The sequence below is a fragment of the Myodes glareolus genome, chromosome 6 (genome assembly GCF_982192425.1).
Source record: "Myodes glareolus chromosome 6, mMyoGla1.1, whole genome shotgun sequence".
Classification (NCBI taxonomy): domain Eukaryota; kingdom Metazoa; phylum Chordata; class Mammalia; order Rodentia; family Cricetidae; genus Myodes; species Myodes glareolus.
The window spans coordinates 86000293-86013867 of NC_142031.1; the positions used below are offsets into that span (position 1 = coordinate 86000293).

The 13575-nt window shown below is 40.6% G+C and overlaps 1 protein-coding gene across 2 annotated transcripts in view; it reads left to right on the forward strand.

The window, feature by feature from the left end:
• Thada (THADA armadillo repeat containing) overlaps window positions 1–13575 on the forward strand; it is a 318719-nt gene that overhangs the window by 89425 nt on the left and 215719 nt on the right. The gene's annotated exons all lie outside the window — the stretch shown is intronic.

A 13575-nucleotide genomic window follows, 5' to 3' on the forward strand; every position in this document is an offset into this window, starting at 1 on the left:
TGCCACGGCCCTTTAAAACAGTTCTTTATGTTGTGGTGACTCCAACCTCAACATTATTTCCATTGCAACTTCATAACTTCATGTTACTGTTATGAAGCATAATGCAAATATCTGATACTTTTCTGTTCTTAGGCATCCCCTGTGAAAGAATCTTTAAACCCCAAAGGGGTCGTGACCCATGATTGAGAACTGCTGTTGTAGGCCATCTCAAAAGCTTTGAAATTTTTTTTTATAAAGAATAGTGACTTTAATATTAGAAGATAATATATGCAATATTTCATTTTAGCCTAGTAGGAAAATTTATTTTCCATTTGTATTTTTTTCATATATAATTATAAAAAGATATGAAGTGGTGCTACTGTTCTTATACTTAGTATGGTTTTATGTACATTTTTGTAATCGGCTTGCATTTAAAAACACTGTCATCTAGTCTTAATCCATTTTGTGTTGCTATATCTGACTACCTAATGCTAGGTAATATATAAAGTTAGCTCATGATTCTGGTGGTTGGAAGTGGTCAAAATAATATGGTCCTGGCATTCTGGAGATGTCCCTCTGGCTGTATTTACAATATGGCAGAGAAACAGAAAGGAAAGCAACTACATAGAGCAGGGCCAGTAAATGGGTGGCCTTGCTGTGTAACAACCTGTTCTGTTGAGATACCATCCATCCTTCAAGATAGCGTAGTCTATTAGTGATTGTGGAATCTGCCTGCAACCTAATTACTTTTTCTTACTGGTTCTGTCATGTCCGAACTGTTCTGTTGAGGGCCAAACTTACGGGATATGTATCTTTGAGGGACAAAGTAAAAATCCTATATTCAACTTCCAGAAATAAAGTGTACATTTTTTTCAAATGAACAATGTCTTGAGGAACATTAAAAGAAAGATTGTGACTACAATGTAATCACTTTTCTAAGACTGAACATGCTATTCTGCAAAATGTGATGTCTCCTGACATCATCGCTATGATGATTTGAGTGAGAAAGGCCCCCATAGGCTTCTATATTTAAATGCTTGATCCCCAGTAGATGCAGCTGTTTGGGAAGGATAAGGAGGTGTGGCCTTGTTGGAGGAGGTGTTTCACTGGTGATGGGCTTTGACATTTCAAAGGCCCACATTGCTTTCAGTTATCTCCCTTTGTCTCTGCCTCGTGCTTGTGGATCAGGTTCCATCCTCTCAGCTACTGTTCTGTTGCTATATCTGCCTGCTGCCATGCTCTGTGCATTGACAGTCATGATCTTGCCCTCTGTAAGTCTCCAATAAACTGTTTCTTCTGTAAGTTTTCTTGATTATGGCATCTTAGCATAACAATAGAAAAGTAAGACAGGTAGTAGCTGATCTGTTAAAGCTAATTGCAAACTCTGATTCACTTTGGAATTTGGAATTTGGTTACAATGTTGATTATTTTATTGAAAGGCAAAACTGTGTAAAGTTAAATAATCTAAGTTTATTAGAATTGGTACTTGATTTATTTTTATTTCTGGGTCCCAAATCCCTGTTTTGTTTAAATTGAATTTGGTATTTTAATTTGACTTTTTTGGCCTCTGAACTCCAATTAGGCCATTTGTTCTGAATAATCTCCCTTTCTCTGTCAGCTAAGTTTTTCTTTTCTCTCCTTTAAATGCTGAACTGTTTTGTCCTGTACAAACTGTTTCTATAGAAATGGGGCATGAAGCTGTCAGGGCAAACCAACTGGACTTAACAGAAAACAGGATCAGATTGGCTTTGTTAGATGGGTCTGATATAGCTGCTAAATCTTGGGGGGCTACAATTTTCCTCTCTGTGGGCCCAATTCTGTGACATTTAATCTTTGCTGATTTATTTCTCTGACTGCAGAGGTTCTGAACTGACTTAGACACCCAGAGTTGTCACTTCTGCCCTTTATTCAGTTGAGTTCCTTTACCAGCTCTCATCATAGTTCAGACCCTCTGTTGTGGTACCATTTCTGTGGAATTTTCCCCTTCATCATTCATTCTCTTAAGTGTCAATGATTCATTTTTGAATAGTGCTTTCCCATTTCCTTATTTACCAGAGGTTGGTGTCTTAGTGTCTTTTCCTGTTGTTGTGATTAAATGCTCTGACCAAGCAACTTAAGGGAGAAAGAGTTTATTTTAGTTCACAGTTCAAGGTATCAAGGTATCAAGTCCATCATGGCAGGAGCGTCAGGGCAGCAGGAGTCTGATGTGGCTGTTGCATTGTATCCCCAATCAGGAAACAGAAGATGAAGCCATGGTGTTCCTCACTCTTCCTTCTTCGTTTCCACAGTTTAGGAGGCCACCAGGGAAGCCTCGCCCACAGTTAAGTGGATCGTCCCGTGTCAATAAGCATAACTAAGATCATCTCCCACAGGCCTGTCCTGAGGCTTGGCTTGAATCCTCAGTGATTCTAGATCCTGTCAAGTTGGCATTTAACACTAACCGGTGGTGTGGGAAGTCCTTCTGTCTGTGTGTTGCTTTTATTGGTTAATAAATAAACTACCTTGGCCTGTTGATAGGACAGAATTTAGGTAGGCAGGAAAGGCTAAACTGAATGCTGGGAGAAAGGAGGCAGAGTTAGGGAGAAGCCGTGGAGCCTCCGCTGGAGACAGATGCGCTAAAACTTTGCTGGTAGGCACGATCTCGTGGTGAAGCACAGATTAATGGAGATGGGTTAAATTAAGATGTAAGAGTTAGCAGATAGGAGGCTAGAGCTAATGGGCCAAGCAGTGATTTAAATAATATAGTTTCTGTATGATTATTTTGAGGCTGAGCAGCTGCAAACAAAATAAGTGGCCTCCAACACCAAACCATCACTGTTGGGTTTTACTTTTTATTGGTATAAAAGTATAATGGTTCAATAGTGAAATAACTGATTTCTGTAGGGTGCCTGCAATGCACCTACATTTATATCATCCTTGAGAAGCGTTTCTACTTGTTATGTGAGAAAACCACTGCCTCTCCAAAGATAAACTGACCATTTTTAAATACTTGGTTTTATTTCCTGTTTTCATCCCTGGCTGCCTTCAAAACTCCCCTTACATACTGCCAAGCTGGTTGACTTGCTCAAGAAAATTAAATTCTTTGGAACCTGTTGCCTTTTCTGTGGTGTTCCTTTCTCTGAAAACTCCTTTTTGCCCCAATTCCCATTGAAGTTTGATGATTTTCAGAGCTGTGTGTGTGTGTGTGTGTTTAAAAGTCACTGTTGCTGTTTGTCTTAATCTGGAGTAACTTTGTACACATGATCTGATGCCATCAATGAATATGTGTGAAGAAGCATTAGCTGTGTGGTGAACTTAGTGCAAGACCTAAGAAAGATACCAGAACAACCTATTCTTAGGCTTAGAGCATAGACCAATGTGCTTGCCAGTGAAGGCAACAAACCCTTAAATGAAACAGTCCCAAATAGGCTCTTGGCAAGTGGTTAAGGAAGAGATAAGTGTTAATATGAAATGAAGATAGTTTTAAGAGAGAGAAGATGGTTACTAATTAGGAATCAATTTATAGTCTTGTTTTAGGATAATCCAACAGGCGAGCATCTAATGATTCTTAAGCATTCTTTCTATGATGCACATGTTGGAATCTCTGTGTGCAAGAAGTACTTAGTGCTCAACCAACTCTTAAGAGATTTTGCTACTTTTTAGAGGGACAACATGCGCTCTGATATGTATTCCTTTTTAAGGGGAGATGTGAGGAGTGTGGTGATTGTGGATCCTATCCGAGGCATGGCGTGTGCAAGGCCAGTACGCTACATCTGAAGTGCATCCCTGGGCCTTTGGATGTGCTCTTTATAATCAGAGGCAGTCTGTGATTGTCAGTGTCTGTATCCTTTCTTGGGGAAAAATAAATGATGTTAACAATATTTTTTGTTACCTGCACATATAGAGGAGTTGGTTTCTCGCTTTCTATTGTGAATTGTGAGGATGGAACTCAGAATGTCAGGCATACAAGACAAAGAGCCTTTAAGCTGAGCCATCTTGCCAGTTTTAAAGTATTTTTCACCAGCATCATATACTTTACCTTTTCATCAGTGCTGAAGGAAATTCCTGATGTGCTTTTATTTTATTTTATTTTTTTGAGAAATGGTCTCCTGTAGCCTAGTCTGGCTTTAAACTTCCTGTTTAGCCAGGAAATACCTGAACTCTTGATGCTCTTGATTTCCCCTCCTGAGTATAGGGACTAAGACTTGCATAACCATACATTGCAAATAATTCTATTACTATAAAATATTTCTTCCCTCCCAGTTTTAAAAATATTAATTCAGCATAGTACATATATGTAAAGTGTTTGAATATATACCACGCCTTTCTTTCATTCACATACCTGCATGTAATTCCTAGGACCCTGCGTACTACTTGTCTTTGGATTGTTTGTAGTTGTTGGCTGTTTTAAAGAACTTGATCTTGGCAAGTCGTTTTCCATGTGTTCTTCCTACAGGAATTGTCATTTTTTTTTTTAGCTCTCTTTTGCTAACCCTCTAAGGTTTATGTCCCTCAGATTGCTCTCCACTCTGCACTCTGCCCTTTTTAGAAAGCTGTTTTCATTTTGTTTAAACCAGCTGCCTATCATTCACTGAGCCTTTACAAACCATCTAATTTTTTCACATTATGAAAAATGGTATGAGGAATATTCTTGTGTGAGTTTTTTAACTTTGCCCATGTTTTCTGGGATTATTTCTTTGGATTAAATGATCTGAAGACCAAATACTGGGTTAAAGAATACAAATATCTCATGAAACTGATAGGCAAGCCTCCTTTAAATGAGATCGTATCAGTTTACACATTTACCAGCATGTATAATCTTTCCAATAGTGGCTGTCATTATTTTTTTGTAATGCATGTGTAAGGGAATGTGGGGGGAGATGACCATGTTGGTTTAATTTCCATTGCTTTTATTAGTAGGGAGGCTGAACGTTTGCCCACATCATTTGTTGGTTAATTGTATTTTCTTCGGCTTTGCTTTCAGTACCTTCTATAATTTGCACCTGACCTTTTTACCTTATCTCCTATTATTCAAACCCTCAAATATTTGTTAAACTCCCGGGCTGCTGTCTTCCACCCAACAAATGTATAGACTCTAATCAAGCTGAGCTCTCATTGTTCCTTTAAATATATTACATTTTCCTTTGAGGATCCACTCCCCAGCTTTGGTGTTTTGTTTTGTTCTTTTTTTTTTTCCTACCCCTAAAATGCCTGTCCCTTCTTTTTTTTTCTCTCCCCCCCCCCCCCATAGAGTTTCTCTGTAGCTTTGGTGCCTGTCCTGGAATTAGCTTTTATAGATCAGGCTGACTTCAAATTCACAGAAATCCGCCTGCCTCTGCCCCCCAAGTGCTGGGATTAAAGGTGTGCGCCATCATCTCTTGACTCCTTCTTTTCTTAAGCAAAGCTTTCCATCCTACAGCTCCAATCTTTTTCATCTCTGGGAAGTCTTCCCTGACATGACAGTGGCATACCAGCCTGGGTCCCATGCTCTTTGTACCCCATAACTTGGTCAGAATCTGCCTCTTGGGGGCTGGAAAGATGGCTCAGTGGTTAAGAGCACTGATTGCTCTTCCTGAGGACCCGGGTTCAGTTCCTAGCACCCACATGGCAGCTCACAACTGTCTGTAACTCCAGGATCCGACACCCTCACACAGACATGCATGCAGGCAAAACACCAACGCATACAAAATTAAAAAAAATAAAAATAAAAAAATAAAAAAGAATCCGCCTCTTGTCACAGGTAGAAGAGAAACATATCGAGATAGGCAAGACTAGATTTACCTTGCATGTTTTTGGGTGCACTGAGATGGTTTTTGCAGCCTAGCATTCTCTGAAAATGGGATAATGATGTCCTGCTCTGTAGTGTTTGTGAGGAGTGAAGGGCTGGTGCTTGGTGTTCGGAAACTCTCATTTTAGTGCTTATGTATGGCTTTTGTTGATGCTTTCTCTTTAACACCTGCAGTGGTTCAAGCCAGTTGGGGTCCAGCACTGAGAGCTGGGATGTAGGCATGAGGGTCCCACCCTTAACAAAGAAGCTGTTTTGCATGTGATTCCTAAAAAAACAAATTTTCTCCAATGGAGTGCCAGTGGGCCAATGTGAAATGAATTCCATGTTGTTGTTGGCTTGTTTATTTGTTTTATTTACTCAGTGGGGAGGCTTTTTGTTTTGTTTTGACATTGTTTTTGTGGTGAGGTAAAAGAGAGAGATAGTACTTATGTTTTAAACTGTTGAACAAATAGCACACTGTCTGAGTTGTTCTTGTCTTTACTTCAATCCTTTTCTTTTTCTTTTGTTGACAAATTAAGATAGGATATTGTATAGCTGGGATTGACCAGGACCTGGCTGAGGCCAAGGACCATAAGCTCCTGATCTCCCTGCTTCCTCCTCTGGAGTGCGTGCATTACAGACATGTGTGCCAACGCTCTGGTTTATGCAGTACTTGGGATCAAACCTCGAGCCTCCAGAATGCTTTCCAGGTGTTCTGCCACCTGAGCCACATCCACAGCAGCACTCCCCTTTTATGCCTCAGATATGGCATATTGTCCCTGTGTCCTGAAAGAAATGCTGAGGACAAAAAGTCACTGTGGGTCTCCGTGTCCGGTGCACTATGTAGAAGCAGCTTGAGTAGGGAGAGGAAAGCAGCCGCCTCAGGGCTGAGCATCTCATTTTCAGACTCTGAGAAAGCCTTTACCATAGTTTACCAGGAAGACTTTCTCCCAGGGCCTTTTAAAAGTGGTGAGTTTTGTTGCTTGTTCAGTCAAGTGGACTAAGTTATTCAGTAGAAAGTCCTTAAAAGATCCAAATTACTATCCCCGGATTTCACTTTTCCATATGTATTCATTAATATTTGTCAGAACCTATGCTTAATACTACCATAAGAAGCTGTAAACAAGCCAGATCCTTGCTCCTTTAACTGCCATGTGGTTTGGATTAACAGCACTGTTACTCCCTTCTTCACACCTGGGATTTCCAAGCATTCTCAAAAAGCTGAATTGGTGACTCATGATTAGTCACCATGTGACAGTCTATTTTCATTTATTTAAAATGTAAACAACAAAAAATATCCTGGATAAAGATCTGCACGTATTTTAACTAATGACAGATGCTGTGATCAGTGTTTTTACTGAAGACTTAGGCGCCTTTTCCATGTACCTCGAGCCCCACATTGCAGCTCTCTTCCTTTCCAAGCATATCAGTTAACCAGTAAACCAAAACAGCAGCCTCGGCTGCCTGAGCTCAGCGGCCTTCTGATTTCTTCCAGTCTGTTTGCTGTGGACGTTCACTGGGTTATCTGCTGAGCAGCTCTCAGGCTGTAAGGCTAGGAGCGCTGGCTGCAGCCTAGAAGATTCCGCTGGTGGCAGAGTACTTTCTGCAGGGTGGGAAGTTTAATTCCTTATACTGGTTATTGTTTTGTTTTTGAAATGTTTCAAACTTTTCTCAACCTTTTATTAATACTCAATATTTTTTATTTTTCTAATTTTATACTGAAAGCCGTAAACAGTGTGGTATATAATTGGTTTAGTTTATTAGAGATAATTCCAGCATTCAGCATAAACAGCTATGTACTGTGGAAACCTTTCCAGTTATTTGAAAAGAAAAATCAAAATAAAAGTATACAGTGGCCAATCACGGTACTTCCTGTATGCAGAGGTAATTATCATCTCATTGTATTGTTCCTGATTGAAATAACATTAGTATACTCAGCTTTATAAAAAGCCTGGAGAGTTTCTTTACCTTATCTCATGTGTTCCCAAACATTCCCAATAGGATACGTATGGCCCAGTTCTAGATGATGTACTTGGGAGTTTCCATGATTAATTTGCTACATGTTTCATATCTGGTGTGAAGTAGAGCTGCTGTGCAGACTCAGCAGTGAGCCCTAACCTAGTTAATTTTCCATTATAGCAAAGCTTTTTTGTTGACTAATATACACTATTTCTAAAAGCAGCGGAGTTTGACCAGTGGTTTAATCGTGTCCTCTTTCCTGAGAGGTAAAGTAAAATCATTCATGTTTGCTCTGCTGGAGATTGGAGCATCAGGTCATACTAGAGGAATAATGAAGCGTTTCCATTCCTCCTGCTTCAGGAGCTTCATATATCAAACAGGGAAATAACTCCTAGGGGTTTTGTATGTTTGCATTAAAACTGTCTGCCCAACACTGAAAGAGCGCCTGGCAGAGCACATTTAACTTGTGTTAGGTTCATTTATTCAGTGGACTTTGTTGGCCATGTGCTGAGTGCTGGAAGAAAAATAAGTTTAAGTTTTTAGCTTCAAAATTTTAGTGTTGGGCTGGAGCGGTAACTGGGGAAGAGCATTTACTCTTCCTGCAGAGAGCATGTTTGGTTCCATAAACACCTTGGTGACTTCCTCCAGTTCCAGGCAGTCCAAGCTCCTGTTCAGGCCTCTGCAAGTACTAGGCATGGATTTGGCACACATACATACATTCAGGCACTCTCACATACAAAAATTGAAAATAAAGAAATCTTTTTTTAAATATATATTTATTTATTTATTATGTATACAATATCCTGTCTGTGTGTATGTCTGCAGGCCAGAAGAGGGCACCAGACCCCATTACAGATGGTTGTGAGCCACCATGTGGTTGCTGGGAATTGAACTCAGGACCTTTGGAAGAGGAGGCAATGCTCTTAACCTCTGAGCCATCCCTCCAGCCTGAAAATAAAGAAATCTTAAAAAAAAAAAAAAAAGACTCTCAGAGTCAGATAGAGTAGGTGTACTTCAAACTGCATGCCGCAGCCGGAGTGCTCTGCTCCAGGGCCGTGGTGGGCGGGCTCTGGAGCAGGGTGTGATGGAGATGATCTTCGAAAGTTAGTGTCTGAGCTTGGGAAAGGAGTAGAAGTTAAGGCAAGTGAAGCCAAGTTGTGGGGCAAGCAGGCTTCTAATCTCGGACAGTTTCTAAGTCTAATGGTGTCATTTTTAGAGGCGAACATTGAGGAGACTAAGCAGATTAGCCTTCCTGCCTGCTTTCTTCCTTCCTGTCTCTTTCATTCTTTCCCTCCCTCCCTCCTTTCCTCCTCCTCTCCTCCTTTGCCTGCCCTCCTGCCCCTCCCCGCCATGGCTTTCTGTGTCTCAGGCTTCCCGTGTTCCCTGTCTTCCCTTCTCACCCCTGAAGTGCTGGGATTATAGGTGTGAACTACCACACACACCCTGTCTCTTTAGAACTGAGAATTGAATTCAAGACTTTATGCACACTATGCAGGCTATGTACCAACTGAACTACATCCCTAGACCTCAAAGTTCACTTTTGACCTAAGTCTTGAGTAACGAGAGGGAGATCTGCTGGAGCATATCCACTCTGCAGTTATAAACACAGGGTCTGGAGCCTAGGAGTAAGGTCTAGTCTAGACAAAGGAGTGTTCCATGTGTAGATGACATTTCATACCCCAGTGAATGGGATCATCAAAGGACTGAGATTAGCATCCAGAGGTGTCAGAGGTTAAATGAAGTGAACAGTAAAATCTTCCAACAGAGATAGACTGTTTCAGTACTCAGATTTAGAGGTGAGGCATCTGTGCTTGTGTGTTTCAAAATCAGTAACTATTTTGTTTTCCTGAAAGTGCTTGAGTCTTCCCATGGAGAACATGTGCTCCTGGGCTGCTCGTCCTAGGACTCTGGGTGCTTGTGAGGAGATGTTTAACCTCCCCGCCCACCCCTCCACTCTATTTGAGAAGTCTGCTGACTCTGCCCAACCCTTGGGACATAGTGTGGGAAGGTGGAACTCTTTGCTTTGTTAAGTTTTGAGTGTTAAATCCTTAAATTAGTTGGAGAAATAATGAAAGTATCCTCTGGATTAAACAAGTTCAGTGGATTTTAATTTTCCTGACAAACTGTTATTAAGAAATTGTTTGGAAGATTTGCTCTCAGAGAAGGATTAGCTAACTTAAGTTTTTCATTTGGAAAAGTAGTTCTTGAATCAGAAAGTACGGTTGGAGGAATCATTTCCATTGCTTTGTATAGTGCAGAGAAAGTATGTAAAACTGGCAGATGAAAATTCCCCTCATGATAGGAGAAGCACGGAAGCAGAGAAAATTATAATATGTTAGGGAAAGGATTCTCTCTATCCATTGTACCTGCTTTTATCTTCAGTTCTGGAAGGCTCTGCCAGCTGCGTTTTTTACACCCCTATTCTTGTCCTGCCAAGAGTTGCATATTTTTGGCAAAATGTTCATTACTGGCTAGGAGTGCGCAAGAAAGCCTTTGCCAGAGAATTAAGCAAGCAAAAGTCTGTCAAAACAAATATTCTAGTTTGAAAATATAGTCCTAGAGGGGAGGGAGGAGTGGGGTGGTAGTAGAGGAGCCAGGGCATGCTCTGAGGCTGAGTATTTATTTCATAAGAATTCTGTGTTCTGAAAGGCTGCTGTTTGTCAGTGCTGGGGAAGCAGGGCTGTGGTACATGAAGTGTACTGATGGATGCTGGAGAAACAGGGCTGTAGTACATGAAGTGTACTGATGGATGCTGGGGAAGCAGGGCTGTGGTACATGAAGTGTACTGATGAGTAAGGATGGATTTCCCATGGATTTGGGATTTGTTTTTGGGTTTAGTGTGCTGCTCTTATGATGACAGCCTTTTCTAAGAGTGAAACATTTGATAACAAATAGCCTTTTAAATTAAATTTAGGAGGTATTTAACAAAAATGTTTACATGGAAAAAAACTTGGAGGCCTGAGGATAGTAAGTACACATAAACAAACCCTCCCAGAAACACAGGCTGTTTCATAAGCAGGTACTTGACTAGGAAATGCCCGCTTTATATGACTCCAGCCTTAAAGTAGTCATTATTGATTCTAAAAAACAAAACTGTTTTTCTTCCCCTCTAACTTTTTCTTCTGTTTATTTCTTTGTTATGTAAAAGTATTTTATAAGTTAATGTGGGATAGATTGGACAAATGCAAGTGTGTTTAAATTCTCTCGCTATTTAGATATTCACGGTTACTACCAAAAAGTTACACTTTAAGTTGGAGAAATATATTTGTTTGTTAGCTGACATTTTGGTTGGACTTTCTGAAATATGGGTGTTAACTGTATTAAACTTCAAGAGAAGAAAAAAAGATTGCATGCGAAATTGGATTTTAGTTTTTGAGAATTTCCTGACTGAACATCTATATACTGATGCTAATATTTTCTAAGAATTAAAAAATAAAACATGTTATCATGTAATATTTCAGTAAATGATAACATGTGATAAAGTATTTTAAGAACAAAGTTTAAAACCTTAATATAATATTAATAAGATACATATGTATTTATTCTGACCTCCTCCTACAGATCTTATGTAGACCTGCTTTCTAAGTAATTCAAGGAGCACATGCCTGTGTCCCGCGCACAAGAGGAAGACTTTTTGCCCCTTGATTCTTTGACTTGATCTACTTTAGTTACTGGAAGAGAGGTTAATTAATGTAAAATCTCTTTAGTTTTAGTAATTCAAAAGAATAAAAATCTTTTGAGGGCTTCAAAAGATCATGGTGCACCATTGGAATTTGCCTTTAGTAAATGTAACATTTGTTTTCTAAAGAATTATAACAACATACTAAATTCCAGAACAGTAAGCAAAATAGCTTAAGTTCACTGACTTGAAAAAACATTCTTTTATACTGCACGGTTCTAAAATAAATACTTAAAAGAAACAGAGAGCAAGCCATTCTATCTTGGATTTCATTTTCCTTCAGATAGAACAGCTAGAACAAACATTCTTGCTAGTTAACATTGCCTGTGTTTTTATGAAGTTAATAACTGACCTGTCAATCACGCCCTATATAAATACGGTAGTTGAATGCTTTCTGCTTTAGAAGCACTTTTATTTACAAGAGCTGCCAGCCAAGATTTCCAAAGCACTCCACGGGCTGTTTGCTTTGATCTGTTTTGAGGGCTGGTCCCTTTATACCTGTTGCTTTGCTCTTTATGATACCTCTGTGTGATCAGGTATGGGAGAGCAGATGTGCATAAGAAGGAAACCAGGGCTCAAGGGGAATCGTGTAATTATGCACCAACAGCTCTAGAAGAGAATATTTTCCTAGATCAACTTAGTTGCTATTATGACAAGAAAACAGATGTCATGGTATTCACCCCAGAGAAGTTGGAGCTTTTCTTTAATGGAGTGGTGTGTGTCCCACCCCGCTGCTCTTAAACTGCAGCTCCTTCCCAGGCTTTTTGCCTTTGACCCTTTTCATTTGCTCCTTCCTTGGAGAGTATTTACCACATGTCTCTATCCAAATAATCAGTTCTCTGTGGGAGAGTCACCTTTGCATTTTGAACTGGAAGAGCATTTTTTACGTGTAAGGCTGGGTTCCAACCAGAGCAACTTCTGGCGGGCTGCCTTGTGGCTTCAGCTTCTAGTGGGCTGCCTTGTGGATTGATCTGGAGTCTTCCCAGGACTGAGGGGAATGAGTACTGAAAGCCTCTTTGCAGCCCCTGAGTGCAGGCACAGTGTTTAGTGAATGAAAGAAGGGCAGAAAGGAAGAGAAACTGCAGGCTTGCATCCAGAATGACCTGAGCCTTTCTTTTCTCCTTTTAATTAAATGCTGTCTTAGCAAGTCCTATGAATTACATTTACATATTACTCTCCTCCAGGAACCTGAGTGCCTGAAGTTTGTAGCTTCTGTTTCTGTTTGAAACTGAAATGGTTTTCTGTCTGTGTTTTTAGCTGGAGATCCTATCACCACTTAACACTGCCTTGGGAGGGAAGGTGGGTTTTCAGGCCCTCAGAGGTCACTGTGCTTGGGCAAGTTCTCTTCATGCTCCCTGCTGCTCTCTGGCCACCTGGGTTAGCACCTTTGCCTCCTGTGGAAGGGCGCCTGAGTTTGGCTCCAGGTTCAGAAAGCAGGCCTTTACCAAATCAGTTTTCTCTTGCTTTTTACCCAGAGCGTTTTTTAAATCTAGTATCTTTAGCTGTTGCTATTGCAGTTTGTTGCATTCTAGTTTATAGCTTTTAAGCATTGCTGTCTCTGATAGTCAGCAGACTGTAAGTAATACCAGGATAACCCTGTTTGAGCATCCTTCTTCGGGTACTTGTCAGATAAAATGGTTTAGTAAATGGTAAGGTAGACTAAAGCTTGGTTTTGAGCTCTGTTCTCTTGTAGAACCTTGTGGGGAGCAAAAATAGGAAGGCTCTGAGGTTACCTGAACCAGTACAAACTAGCTCACTTGTAGGGCTATGGCCTGTGTTGAGGCAGGAGCCTGTAAGAGGTAGGAAAGGGCTGAAATCGCCTTGAAGCATCCCTAAGCCTTAGTTGGGGCTACAGGGCCGCCAGAGACCAGGCCAGAGGAGCGAGCAGCAGTTACAGAAGATCACCTTGGTGCACCTACCACGGAAGAAACTGCTGTTGCAAATGTGCCCAGGGAGGGCGGGGTTAGGGACCCTTTGAGACTGTTTAGTTGACAGATGTGCAGAAACCCCTACAGTGTTTTTTATTTTGCATTCATCCGGGGTTCAAGCCTGTAATTACATTTCTGAACAAAGACTTGATTACTGTGAACTTACACCATTCAGATTGATGACTAACAGCTCTTCCTTCAAGGTACATAAGGCAATCTGTAGTGTGCAAAGCAGAATAGACTCCAGTGTTGCTTCAGATGGGCCTTTCGGTGTTCAGCATCTG